The following is a 13,816-nucleotide window of genomic DNA, read 5'->3' on the forward strand; positions in this document are numbered from 1 at the left end:
TGGTAGGGGGATGACAGGAGAAGGGAAGCGGGTGGTGAGAAAGGTACAGAGGGCAGGGTTTGGGGGCTGGGAAGGAAAGGGAAAAGATTAGGGTTTGGGGATGATGAAAGGGCTTTCTACGGGTAAGGATGGCAAAGGGTGGCAGTGACGGAAAGTCAGGCAACCTGTCCTGTCCGTCTTTTTGTATCGTGAATTGGAAAGACTGCAAGGGGGAGGGGAGTTGCTTGCGCCCTAAAGGAGGAGTTATTCAGATTCATTGCAGTGGGCGGCGGCTGCAAAACGCACCATTCTTCTTGTTTTGGCTCTGCAAAGCAGCCTTTTCAAGGGTTGGCTTGGGTGACAAAATGTCTTGTGTAGGCGTGGGTTTGTCTCCCTCTCGCTCTCTCTCCCTAAGATGTGTCCGGCATAGGCCAGGGTGCCACTCGAGGCCCAAACCAATTCTGGTTATCGCTTCTCGGCCTTTTGGCTAAGATCAAGTGTAGTATCTGTTCTTATCAGTTTAATATCTGATACGTCCCCTATCTGGGGACCATATATTAAATGGATTTTTAGAACAGGGAGATGGAAAAAGAGCTTGCTCTGTCCACTCCACGCATTGACCTGGTATTGCAGTACCTCCAGGAACGGTGCACCCCTTCTTAACCCAGTTTCCAAAAGCAGAACTCAATTCACCTGATTCATATTAGCCCGATTTAATGAATTGGAAGAAAGCATACGTCTTCATATGCACCTCAATTTGGCCCATTCACTTTTCACACTTCCTCCTTTTGTTTTTTATCTTTCACACTTTTGACTTTCTTTATTCATCCAAATAGCAAACTCATCACCACTCAACCTGACCAACTCGGCTATGTCCCCGTGCTGCAGTTCTCTGTCTTATCTAGATCATTTGCAATTGAATGGAATAGATCCCTTTTGGACAAAGTGGATTCACCTGCTGCTGCAGTGACCACAGGTGTGATAACATCTAGAATTGGCATCTGGTGCGATCTCTCCGCTTCCACTCCAAAGAAAGTTACCTGTTTATTCCTATCATGCATTGGTTTTTGGGGTTTTCTTTGAGTAATGATGATCTCTTTAGTAGTCTGTTGGCGCCCTCTCCTGGAGGAATAGTTTGCTTGCTCTTGGACATTCTAAAAGAGAGGTCATGATAGACATTGAGCTTCTGAGCTCAATTGGGGACAGTCATGGGTGATGAATGTTTGCAACCTACTGCGAAGCCTCATACCGCAATATAAGGAACGTCAAATACTAAGAAAGGGCGGCCTATGAAAGAATTACTACTTTCAATAAGTACACTTAAACGGCTAATTGGGAATAGAAAAACTGTAAAAAGCCCTCTGAGAAAGCCCCCCTCTAACCTTTGATAGTAAGCTTTTCTGTAGTCTGCCTGTTGATGTATTTTCCGTTTGAACTGTGCACAACATGAAGAGACGGAACACTGGCGGCTTGTCACAATGCCCCCCGATGACATCACAATAGCGCTGCTGCCTAGAAAACAAGCTGCGCAGAAGAAGTTGTTCTTTGGGTGGGAGGGTGGGCTAGTGGAAGGAGGGGGCAATCTCTTTTTTTCCCGGGTGGTAGGGGGATGACAGGAGAAGGGAAGCGGGTGGTGAGAAAGGTACAGAGGGCAGGGTTTGGGGGCTGGGAAGGAAAGGGAAAAGATTAGGGTTTGGGGATGATGAAAGGGCTTTCTACGGGTAAGGATGGCAAAGGGTGGCAGTGACGGAAAGTCAGGCAACCTGTCCTGTCCGTCTTTTTGTATCGTGAATTGGAAAGACTGCAAGGGGGAGGGGAGTTGCTTGCGCCCTAAAGGAGGAGTTATTCAGATTCATTGCAGTGGGCGGCGGCTGCAAAACGCACCATTCTTCTTGTTTTGGCTCTGCAAAGCAGCCTTTTCAAGGGTTGGCTTGGGTGACAAAATGTCTTGTGTAGGCGTGGGTTTGTCTCCCTCTCGCTCTCTCTCCCTAAGATGTGTCCGGCATAGGCCAGGGTGCCACTCGAGGCCCAAACCAATTCTGGTTATCGCTTCTCGGCCTTTTGGCTAAGATCAAGTGTAGTATCTGTTCTTATCAGTTTAATATCTGATACGTCCCCTATCTGGGGACCATATATTAAATGGATTTTTAGAACAGGGAGATGGAAAAAGAGCTTGCTCTGTCCACTCCACGCATTGACCTGGTATTGCAGTACCTCCAGGAACGGTGCACCCCTTCTTAACCCAGTTTCCAAAAGCAGAACTCAATTCACCTGATTCATATTAGCCCGATTTAATGAATTGGAAGAAAGCATACGTCTTCATATGCACCTCAATTTGGCCCATTCACTTTTCACACTTCCTCCTTTTGTTTTTTATCTTTCACACTTTTGACTTTCTTTATTCATCCAAATAGCAAACTCATCACCACTCAACCTGACCAACTCGGCTATGTCCCCGTGCTGCAGTTCTCTGTCTTATCTAGATCATTTGCAATTGAATGGAATAGATCCCTTTTGGACAAAGTGGATTCACCTGCTGCTGCAGTGACCACAGGTGTGATAACATCTAGAATTGGCATCTGGTGCGATCTCTCCGCTTCCACTCCAAAGAAAGTTACCTGTTTATTCCTATCATGCATTGGTTTTTGGGGTTTTCTTTGAGTAATGATGATCTCTTTAGTAGTCTGTTGGCGCCCTCTCCTGGAGGAATAGTTTGCTTGCTCTTGGACATTCTAAAAGAGAGGTCATGATAGACATTGAGCTTCTGAGCTCAATTGGGGACAGTCATGGGTGATGAATGTTTGCAACCTACTGCGAAGCCTCATACCGCAATATAAGGAACGTCAAATACTAAGAAAGGGCGGCCTATGAAAGAATTACTACTTTCAATAAGTACACTTAAACGGCTAATTGGGAATAGAAAAACTGTAAAAAGCCCTCTGAGAAAGCCCCCCTCTAACCTTTGATAGTAAGCTTTTCTGTAGTCTGCCTGTTGATGTATTTTCCGTTTGAACTGTGCACAACATGAAGAGACGGAACACTGGCGGCTTGTCACAATGCCCCCCGATGACATCACAATAGCGCTGCTGCCTAGAAAACAAGCTGCGCAGAAGAAGTTGTTCTTTGGGTGGGAGGGTGGGCTAGTGGAAGGAGGGGGCAATCTCTTTTTTTCCCGGGTGGTAGGGGGATGACAGGAGAAGGGAAGCGGGTGGTGAGAAAGGTACAGAGGGCAGGGTTTGGGGGCTGGGAAGGAAAGGGAAAAGATTAGGGTTTGGGGATGATGAAAGGGCTTTCTACGGGTAAGGATGGCAAAGGGTGGCAGTGACGGAAAGTCAGGCAACCTGTCCTGTCCGTCTTTTTGTATCGTGAATTGGAAAGACTGCAAGGGGGAGGGGAGTTGCTTGCGCCCTAAAGGAGGAGTTATTCAGATTCATTGCAGTGGGCGGCGGCTGCAAAACGCACCATTCTTCTTGTTTTGGCTCTGCAAAGCAGCCTTTTCAAGGGTTGGCTTGGGTGACAAAATGTCTTGTGTAGGCGTGGGTTTGTCTCCCTCTCGCTCTCTCTCCCTAAGATGTGTCCGGCATAGGCCAGGGTGCCACTCGAGGCCCAAACCAATTCTGGTTATCGCTTCTCGGCCTTTTGGCTAAGATCAAGTGTAGTATCTGTTCTTATCAGTTTAATATCTGATACGTCCCCTATCTGGGGACCATATATTAAATGGATTTTTAGAACAGGGAGATGGAAAAAGAGCTTGCTCTGTCCACTCCACGCATTGACCTGGTATTGCAGTACCTCCAGGAACGGTGCACCCCTTCTTAACCCAGTTTCCAAAAGCAGAACTCAATTCACCTGATTCATATTAGCCCGATTTAATGAATTGGAAGAAAGCATACGTCTTCATATGCACCTCAATTTGGCCCATTCACTTTTCACACTTCCTCCTTTTGTTTTTTATCTTTCACACTTTTGACTTTCTTTATTCATCCAAATAGCAAACTCATCACCACTCAACCTGACCAACTCTCGGCTATGTCCCCGTGCTGCAGTTCTCTGTCTTATCTAGATCATTTGCAATTGAATGGAATAGATCCCTTTTGGACAAAGTGGATTCACCTGCTGCTGCAGTGACCACAGGTGTGATAACATCTAGAATTGGCATCTGGTGCGATCTCTCCGCTTCCACTCCAAAGAAAGTTACCTGTTTATTCCTATCATGCATTGGTTTTTGGGGTTTTCTTTGAGTAATGATGATCTCTTTAGTAGTCTGTTGGCGCCCTCTCCTGGAGGAATAGTTTGCTTGCTCTTGGACATTCTAAAAGAGAGGTCATGATAGACATTGAGCTTCTGAGCTCAATTGGGGACAGTCATGGGTGATGAATGTTTGCAACCTACTGCGAAGCCTCATACCGCAATATAAGGAACGTCAAATACTAAGAAAGGGCGGCCTATGAAAGAATTACTACTTTCAATAAGTACACTTAAACGGCTAATTGGGAATAGAAAAACTGTAAAAAGCCCTCTGAGAAAGCCCCCCTCTAACCTTTGATAGTAAGCTTTTCTGTAGTCTGCCTGTTGATGTATTTTCCGTTTGAACTGTGCACAACATGAAGAGACGGAACACTGGCGGCTTGTCACAATGCCCCCCGATGACATCACAATAGCGCTGCTGCCTAGAAAACAAGCTGCGCAGAAGAAGTTGTTCTTTGGGTGGGAGGGTGGGCTAGTGGAAGGAGGGGGCAATCTCTTTTTTTCCCGGGTGGTAGGGGGATGACAGGAGAAGGGAAGCGGGTGGTGAGAAAGGTACAGAGGGCAGGGTTTGGGGGCTGGGAAGGAAAGGGAAAAGATTAGGGTTTGGGGATGATGAAAGGGCTTTCTACGGGTAAGGATGGCAAAGGGTGGCAGTGACGGAAAGTCAGGCAACCTGTCCTGTCCGTCTTTTTGTATCGTGAATTGGAAAGACTGCAAGGGGGAGGGGAGTTGCTTGCGCCCTAAAGGAGGAGTTATTCAGATTCATTGCAGTGGGCGGCGGCTGCAAAACGCACCATTCTTCTTGTTTTGGCTCTGCAAAGCAGCCTTTTCAAGGGTTGGCTTGGGTGACAAAATGTCTTGTGTAGGCGTGGGTTTGTCTCCCTCTCGCTCTCTCTCCCTAAGATGTGTCCGGCATAGGCCAGGGTGCCACTCGAGGCCCAAACCAATTCTGGTTATCGCTTCTCGGCCTTTTGGCTAAGATCAAGTGTAGTATCTGTTCTTATCAGTTTAATATCTGATACGTCCCCTATCTGGGGACCATATATTAAATGGATTTTTAGAACAGGGAGATGGAAAAAGAGCTTGCTCTGTCCACTCCACGCATTGACCTGGTATTGCAGTACCTCCAGGAACGGTGCACCCCTTCTTAACCCAGTTTCCAAAAGCAGAACTCAATTCACCTGATTCATATTAGCCCGATTTAATGAATTGGAAGAAAGCATACGTCTTCATATGCACCTCAATTTGGCCCATTCACTTTTCACACTTCCTCCTTTTGTTTTTTATCTTTCACACTTTTGACTTTCTTTATTCATCCAAATAGCAAACTCATCACCACTCAACCTGACCAACTCGGCTATGTCCCCGTGCTGCAGTTCTCTGTCTTATCTAGATCATTTGCAATTGAATGGAATAGATCCCTTTTGGACAAAGTGGATTCACCTGCTGCTGCAGTGACCACAGGTGTGATAACATCTAGAATTGGCATCTGGTGCGATCTCTCCGCTTCCACTCCAAAGAAAGTTACCTGTTTATTCCTATCATGCATTGGTTTTTGGGGTTTTCTTTGAGTAATGATGATCTCTTTAGTAGTCTGTTGGCGCCCTCTCCTGGAGGAATAGTTTGCTTGCTCTTGGACATTCTAAAAGAGAGGTCATGATAGACATTGAGCTTCTGAGCTCAATTGGGGACAGTCATGGGTGATGAATGTTTGCAACCTACTGCGAAGCCTCATACCGCAATATAAGGAACGTCAAATACTAAGAAAGGGCGGCCTATGAAAGAATTACTACTTTCAATAAGTACACTTAAACGGCTAATTGGGAATAGAAAAACTGTAAAAAGCCCTCTGAGAAAGCCCCCCTCTAACCTTTGATAGTAAGCTTTTCTGTAGTCTGCCTGTTGATGTATTTTCCGTTTGAACTGTGCACAACATGAAGAGACGGAACACTGGCGGCTTGTCACAATGCCCCCCGATGACATCACAATAGCGCTGCTGCCTAGAAAACAAGCTGCGCAGAAGAAGTTGTTCTTTGGGTGGGAGGGTGGGCTAGTGGAAGGAGGGGGCAATCTCTTTTTTTCCCGGGTGGTAGGGGGATGACAGGAGAAGGGAAGCGGGTGGTGAGAAAGGTACAGAGGGCAGGGTTTGGGGGCTGGGAAGGAAAGGGAAAAGATTAGGGTTTGGGGATGATGAAAGGGCTTTCTACGGGTAAGGATGGCAAAGGGTGGCAGTGACGGAAAGTCAGGCAACCTGTCCTGTCCGTCTTTTTGTATCGTGAATTGGAAAGACTGCAAGGGGGAGGGGAGTTGCTTGCGCCCTAAAGGAGGAGTTATTCAGATTCATTGCAGTGGGCGGCGGCTGCAAAACGCACCATTCTTCTTGTTTTGGCTCTGCAAAGCAGCCTTTTCAAGGGTTGGCTTGGGTGACAAAATGTCTTGTGTAGGCGTGGGTTTGTCTCCCTCTCGCTCTCTCTCCCTAAGATGTGTCCGGCATAGGCCAGGGTGCCACTCGAGGCCCAAACCAATTCTGGTTATCGCTTCTCGGCCTTTTGGCTAAGATCAAGTGTAGTATCTGTTCTTATCAGTTTAATATCTGATACGTCCCCTATCTGGGGACCATATATTAAATGGATTTTTAGAACAGGGAGATGGAAAAAGAGCTTGCTCTGTCCACTCCACGCATTGACCTGGTATTGCAGTACCTCCAGGAACGGTGCACCCCTTCTTAACCCAGTTTCCAAAAGCAGAACTCAATTCACCTGATTCATATTAGCCCGATTTAATGAATTGGAAGAAAGCATACGTCTTCATATGCACCTCAATTTGGCCCATTCACTTTTCACACTTCCTCCTTTTGTTTTTTATCTTTCACACTTTTGACTTTCTTTATTCATCCAAATAGCAAACTCATCACCACTCAACCTGACCAACTCGGCTATGTCCCCGTGCTGCAGTTCTCTGTCTTATCTAGATCATTTGCAATTGAATGGAATAGATCCCTTTTGGACAAAGTGGATTCACCTGCTGCTGCAGTGACCACAGGTGTGATAACATCTAGAATTGGCATCTGGTGCGATCTCTCCGCTTCCACTCCAAAGAAAGTTACCTGTTTATTCCTATCATGCATTGGTTTTTGGGGTTTTCTTTGAGTAATGATGATCTCTTTAGTAGTCTGTTGGCGCCCTCTCCTGGAGGAATAGTTTGCTTGCTCTTGGACATTCTAAAAGAGAGGTCATGATAGACATTGAGCTTCTGAGCTCAATTGGGGACAGTCATGGGTGATGAATGTTTGCAACCTACTGCGAAGCCTCATACCGCAATATAAGGAACGTCAAATACTAAGAAAGGGCGGCCTATGAAAGAATTACTACTTTCAATAAGTACACTTAAACGGCTAATTGGGAATAGAAAAACTGTAAAAAGCCCTCTGAGAAAGCCCCCCTCTAACCTTTGATAGTAAGCTTTTCTGTAGTCTGCCTGTTGATGTATTTTCCGTTTGAACTGTGCACAACATGAAGAGACGGAACACTGGCGGCTTGTCACAATGCCCCCCGATGACATCACAATAGCGCTGCTGCCTAGAAAACAAGCTGCGCAGAAGAAGTTGTTCTTTGGGTGGGAGGGTGGGCTAGTGGAAGGAGGGGGCAATCTCTTTTTTTCCCGGGTGGTAGGGGGATGACAGGAGAAGGGAAGCGGGTGGTGAGAAAGGTACAGAGGGCAGGGTTTGGGGGCTGGGAAGGAAAGGGAAAAGATTAGGGTTTGGGGATGATGAAAGGGCTTTCTACGGGTAAGGATGGCAAAGGGTGGCAGTGACGGAAAGTCAGGCAACCTGTCCTGTCCGTCTTTTTGTATCGTGAATTGGAAAGACTGCAAGGGGGAGGGGAGTTGCTTGCGCCCTAAAGGAGGAGTTATTCAGATTCATTGCAGTGGGCGGCGGCTGCAAAACGCACCATTCTTCTTGTTTTGGCTCTGCAAAGCAGCCTTTTCAAGGGTTGGCTTGGGTGACAAAATGTCTTGTGTAGGCGTGGGTTTGTCTCCCTCTCGCTCTCTCTCCCTAAGATGTGTCCGGCATAGGCCAGGGTGCCACTCGAGGCCCAAACCAATTCTGGTTATCGCTTCTCGGCCTTTTGGCTAAGATCAAGTGTAGTATCTGTTCTTATCAGTTTAATATCTGATACGTCCCCTATCTGGGGACCATATATTAAATGGATTTTTAGAACAGGGAGATGGAAAAAGAGCTTGCTCTGTCCACTCCACGCATTGACCTGGTATTGCAGTACCTCCAGGAACGGTGCACCCCTTCTTAACCCAGTTTCCAAAAGCAGAACTCAATTCACCTGATTCATATTAGCCCGATTTAATGAATTGGAAGAAAGCATACGTCTTCATATGCACCTCAATTTGGCCCATTCACTTTTCACACTTCCTCCTTTTGTTTTTTATCTTTCACACTTTTGACTTTCTTTATTCATCCAAATAGCAAACTCATCACCACTCAACCTGACCAACTCGGCTATGTCCCCGTGCTGCAGTTCTCTGTCTTATCTAGATCATTTGCAATTGAATGGAATAGATCCCTTTTGGACAAAGTGGATTCACCTGCTGCTGCAGTGACCACAGGTGTGATAACATCTAGAATTGGCATCTGGTGCGATCTCTCCGCTTCCACTCCAAAGAAAGTTACCTGTTTATTCCTATCATGCATTGGTTTTTGGGGTTTTCTTTGAGTAATGATGATCTCTTTAGTAGTCTGTTGGCGCCCTCTCCTGGAGGAATAGTTTGCTTGCTCTTGGACATTCTAAAAGAGAGGTCATGATAGACATTGAGCTTCTGAGCTCAATTGGGGACAGTCATGGGTGATGAATGTTTGCAACCTACTGCGAAGCCTCATACCGCAATATAAGGAACGTCAAATACTAAGAAAGGGCGGCCTATGAAAGAATTACTACTTTCAATAAGTACACTTAAACGGCTAATTGGGAATAGAAAAACTGTAAAAAGCCCTCTGAGAAAGCCCCCCTCTAACCTTTGATAGTAAGCTTTTCTGTAGTCTGCCTGTTGATGTATTTTCCGTTTGAACTGTGCACAACATGAAGAGACGGAACACTGGCGGCTTGTCACAATGCCCCCCGATGACATCACAATAGCGCTGCTGCCTAGAAAACAAGCTGCGCAGAAGAAGTTGTTCTTTGGGTGGGAGGGTGGGCTAGTGGAAGGAGGGGGCAATCTCTTTTTTTCCCGGGTGGTAGGGGGATGACAGGAGAAGGGAAGCGGGTGGTGAGAAAGGTACAGAGGGCAGGGTTTGGGGGCTGGGAAGGAAAGGGAAAAGATTAGGGTTTGGGGATGATGAAAGGGCTTTCTACGGGTAAGGATGGCAAAGGGTGGCAGTGACGGAAAGTCAGGCAACCTGTCCTGTCCGTCTTTTTGTATCGTGAATTGGAAAGACTGCAAGGGGGAGGGGAGTTGCTTGCGCCCTAAAGGAGGAGTTATTCAGATTCATTGCAGTGGGCGGCGGCTGCAAAACGCACCATTCTTCTTGTTTTGGCTCTGCAAAGCAGCCTTTTCAAGGGTTGGCTTGGGTGACAAAATGTCTTGTGTAGGCGTGGGTTTGTCTCCCTCTCGCTCTCTCTCCCTAAGATGTGTCCGGCATAGGCCAGGGTGCCACTCGAGGCCCAAACCAATTCTGGTTATCGCTTCTCGGCCTTTTGGCTAAGATCAAGTGTAGTATCTGTTCTTATCAGTTTAATATCTGATACGTCCCCTATCTGGGGACCATATATTAAATGGATTTTTAGAACAGGGAGATGGAAAAAGAGCTTGCTCTGTCCACTCCACGCATTGACCTGGTATTGCAGTACCTCCAGGAACGGTGCACCCCTTCTTAACCCAGTTTCCAAAAGCAGAACTCAATTCACCTGATTCATATTAGCCCGATTTAATGAATTGGAAGAAAGCATACGTCTTCATATGCACCTCAATTTGGCCCATTCACTTTTCACACTTCCTCCTTTTGTTTTTTATCTTTCACACTTTTGACTTTCTTTATTCATCCAAATAGCAAACTCATCACCACTCAACCTGACCAACTCGGCTATGTCCCCGTGCTGCAGTTCTCTGTCTTATCTAGATCATTTGCAATTGAATGGAATAGATCCCTTTTGGACAAAGTGGATTCACCTGCTGCTGCAGTGACCACAGGTGTGATAACATCTAGAATTGGCATCTGGTGCGATCTCTCCGCTTCCACTCCAAAGAAAGTTACCTGTTTATTCCTATCATGCATTGGTTTTTGGGGTTTTCTTTGAGTAATGATGATCTCTTTAGTAGTCTGTTGGCGCCCTCTCCTGGAGGAATAGTTTGCTTGCTCTTGGACATTCTAAAAGAGAGGTCATGATAGACATTGAGCTTCTGAGCTCAATTGGGGACAGTCATGGGTGATGAATGTTTGCAACCTACTGCGAAGCCTCATACCGCAATATAAGGAACGTCAAATACTAAGAAAGGGCGGCCTATGAAAGAATTACTACTTTCAATAAGTACACTTAAACGGCTAATTGGGAATAGAAAAACTGTAAAAAGCCCTCTGAGAAAGCCCCCCTCTAACCTTTGATAGTAAGCTTTTCTGTAGTCTGCCTGTTGATGTATTTTCCGTTTGAACTGTGCACAACATGAAGAGACGGAACACTGGCGGCTTGTCACAATGCCCCCCGATGACATCACAATAGCGCTGCTGCCTAGAAAACAAGCTGCGCAGAAGAAGTTGTTCTTTGGGTGGGAGGGTGGGCTAGTGGAAGGAGGGGGCAATCTCTTTTTTTCCCGGGTGGTAGGGGGATGACAGGAGAAGGGAAGCGGGTGGTGAGAAAGGTACAGAGGGCAGGGTTTGGGGGCTGGGAAGGAAAGGGAAAAGATTAGGGTTTGGGGATGATGAAAGGGCTTTCTACGGGTAAGGATGGCAAAGGGTGGCAGTGACGGAAAGTCAGGCAACCTGTCCTGTCCGTCTTTTTGTATCGTGAATTGGAAAGACTGCAAGGGGGAGGGGAGTTGCTTGCGCCCTAAAGGAGGAGTTATTCAGATTCATTGCAGTGGGCGGCGGCTGCAAAACGCACCATTCTTCTTGTTTTGGCTCTGCAAAGCAGCCTTTTCAAGGGTTGGCTTGGGTGACAAAATGTCTTGTGTAGGCGTGGGTTTGTCTCCCTCTCGCTCTCTCTCCCTAAGATGTGTCCGGCATAGGCCAGGGTGCCACTCGAGGCCCAAACCAATTCTGGTTATCGCTTCTCGGCCTTTTGGCTAAGATCAAGTGTAGTATCTGTTCTTATCAGTTTAATATCTGATACGTCCCCTATCTGGGGACCATATATTAAATGGATTTTTAGAACAGGGAGATGGAAAAAGAGCTTGCTCTGTCCACTCCACGCATTGACCTGGTATTGCAGTACCTCCAGGAACGGTGCACCCCTTCTTAACCCAGTTTCCAAAAGCAGAACTCAATTCACCTGATTCATATTAGCCCGATTTAATGAATTGGAAGAAAGCATACGTCTTCATATGCACCTCAATTTGGCCCATTCACTTTTCACACTTCCTCCTTTTGTTTTTTATCTTTCACACTTTTGACTTTCTTTATTCATCCAAATAGCAAACTCATCACCACTCAACCTGACCAACTCGGCTATGTCCCCGTGCTGCAGTTCTCTGTCTTATCTAGATCATTTGCAATTGAATGGAATAGATCCCTTTTGGACAAAGTGGATTCACCTGCTGCTGCAGTGACCACAGGTGTGATAACATCTAGAATTGGCATCTGGTGCGATCTCTCCGCTTCCACTCCAAAGAAAGTTACCTGTTTATTCCTATCATGCATTGGTTTTTGGGGTTTTCTTTGAGTAATGATGATCTCTTTAGTAGTCTGTTGGCGCCCTCTCCTGGAGGAATAGTTTGCTTGCTCTTGGACATTCTAAAAGAGAGGTCATGATAGACATTGAGCTTCTGAGCTCAATTGGGGACAGTCATGGGTGATGAATGTTTGCAACCTACTGCGAAGCCTCATACCGCAATATAAGGAACGTCAAATACTAAGAAAGGGCGGCCTATGAAAGAATTACTACTTTCAATAAGTACACTTAAACGGCTAATTGGGAATAGAAAAACTGTAAAAAGCCCTCTGAGAAAGCCCCCCTCTAACCTTTGATAGTAAGCTTTTCTGTAGTCTGCCTGTTGATGTATTTTCCGTTTGAACTGTGCACAACATGAAGAGACGGAACACTGGCGGCTTGTCACAATGCCCCCCGATGACATCACAATAGCGCTGCTGCCTAGAAAACAAGCTGCGCAGAAGAAGTTGTTCTTTGGGTGGGAGGGTGGGCTAGTGGAAGGAGGGGGCAATCTCTTTTTTTCCCGGGTGGTAGGGGGATGACAGGAGAAGGGAAGCGGGTGGTGAGAAAGGTACAGAGGGCAGGGTTTGGGGGCTGGGAAGGAAAGGGAAAAGATTAGGGTTTGGGGATGATGAAAGGGCTTTCTACGGGTAAGGATGGCAAAGGGTGGCAGTGACGGAAAGTCAGGCAACCTGTCCTGTCCGTCTTTTTGTATCGTGAATTGGAAAGACTGCAAGGGGGAGGGGAGTTGCTTGCGCCCTAAAGGAGGAGTTATTCAGATTCATTGCAGTGGGCGGCGGCTGCAAAACGCACCATTCTTCTTGTTTTGGCTCTGCAAAGCAGCCTTTTCAAGGGTTGGCTTGGGTGACAAAATGTCTTGTGTAGGCGTGGGTTTGTCTCCCTCTCGCTCTCTCTCCCTAAGATGTGTCCGGCATAGGCCAGGGTGCCACTCGAGGCCCAAACCAATTCTGGTTATCGCTTCTCGGCCTTTTGGCTAAGATCAAGTGTAGTATCTGTTCTTATCAGTTTAATATCTGATACGTCCCCTATCTGGGGACCATATATTAAATGGATTTTTAGAACAGGGAGATGGAAAAAGAGCTTGCTCTGTCCACTCCACGCATTGACCTGGTATTGCAGTACCTCCAGGAACGGTGCACCCCTTCTTAACCCAGTTTCCAAAAGCAGAACTCAATTCACCTGATTCATATTAGCCCGATTTAATGAATTGGAAGAAAGCATACGTCTTCATATGCACCTCAATTTGGCCCATTCACTTTTCACACTTCCTCCTTTTGTTTTTTATCTTTCACACTTTTGACTTTCTTTATTCATCCAAATAGCAAACTCATCACCACTCAACCTGACCAACTCGGCTATGTCCCCGTGCTGCAGTTCTCTGTCTTATCTAGATCATTTGCAATTGAATGGAATAGATCCCTTTTGGACAAAGTGGATTCACCTGCTGCTGCAGTGACCACAGGTGTGATAACATCTAGAATTGGCATCTGGTGCGATCTCTCCGCTTCCACTCCAAAGAAAGTTACCTGTTTATTCCTATCATGCATTGGTTTTTGGGGTTTTCTTTGAGTAATGATGATCTCTTTAGTAGTCTGTTGGCGCCCTCTCCTGGAGGAATAGTTTGCTTGCTCTTGGACATTCTAAAAGAGAGGTCATGATAGACATTGAGCTTCTGAGCTCAATTGGGGACAGTCATG

General features: G+C 46.3%; 9 non-coding genes across 9 annotated transcripts; all 9 read left to right on the top strand.

Moving 5' to 3' along the window:
* Positions 1 to 446: 446 nt before the first annotated feature.
* LOC142268889 (U2 spliceosomal RNA) lies at positions 447 to 637 on the top strand. The gene has a single exon (XR_012734474.1). It is a non-coding gene; the product is annotated as a U2 spliceosomal RNA (small nuclear RNA).
* Positions 638 to 2,024: 1,387 nt separating this feature from the next.
* Positions 2,025 to 2,215, top strand: LOC142268919 (U2 spliceosomal RNA). Its single transcript, XR_012734498.1, has one exon. It is a non-coding gene; the product is annotated as a U2 spliceosomal RNA (small nuclear RNA).
* Positions 2,216 to 3,602: 1,387 nt separating this feature from the next.
* Positions 3,603 to 3,793, top strand: LOC142268931 (U2 spliceosomal RNA). The gene has a single exon (XR_012734509.1). It is a non-coding gene; the product is annotated as a U2 spliceosomal RNA (small nuclear RNA).
* Positions 3,794 to 5,182: 1,389 nt separating this feature from the next.
* On the top strand, positions 5,183 to 5,373 carry LOC142268943 (U2 spliceosomal RNA). Its single transcript, XR_012734520.1, has one exon. It is a non-coding gene; the product is annotated as a U2 spliceosomal RNA (small nuclear RNA).
* A 1,387-nt stretch (positions 5,374 to 6,760) lies between these two features.
* Positions 6,761 to 6,951, top strand: LOC142268955 (U2 spliceosomal RNA). Its single transcript, XR_012734531.1, has one exon. It is a non-coding gene; the product is annotated as a U2 spliceosomal RNA (small nuclear RNA).
* Positions 6,952 to 8,338: 1,387 nt separating this feature from the next.
* LOC142268896 (U2 spliceosomal RNA) lies at positions 8,339 to 8,529 on the top strand. Its single transcript, XR_012734480.1, has one exon. It is a non-coding gene; the product is annotated as a U2 spliceosomal RNA (small nuclear RNA).
* Positions 8,530 to 9,916: 1,387 nt separating this feature from the next.
* Positions 9,917 to 10,107, top strand: LOC142268908 (U2 spliceosomal RNA). The gene has a single exon (XR_012734489.1). It is a non-coding gene; the product is annotated as a U2 spliceosomal RNA (small nuclear RNA).
* Positions 10,108 to 11,494: 1,387 nt separating this feature from the next.
* Positions 11,495 to 11,685, top strand: LOC142268910 (U2 spliceosomal RNA). The gene has a single exon (XR_012734490.1). It is a non-coding gene; the product is annotated as a U2 spliceosomal RNA (small nuclear RNA).
* A 1,387-nt stretch (positions 11,686 to 13,072) lies between these two features.
* On the top strand, positions 13,073 to 13,263 carry LOC142268911 (U2 spliceosomal RNA). The gene has a single exon (XR_012734491.1). It is a non-coding gene; the product is annotated as a U2 spliceosomal RNA (small nuclear RNA).
* Positions 13,264 to 13,816: the final 553 nt, after the last annotated feature.

This window comes from Anomaloglossus baeobatrachus, unplaced genomic scaffold (genome assembly GCF_048569485.1).
Source record: "Anomaloglossus baeobatrachus isolate aAnoBae1 unplaced genomic scaffold, aAnoBae1.hap1 Scaffold_3116, whole genome shotgun sequence".
NCBI lineage: Eukaryota > Metazoa > Chordata > Amphibia > Anura > Aromobatidae > Anomaloglossus > Anomaloglossus baeobatrachus.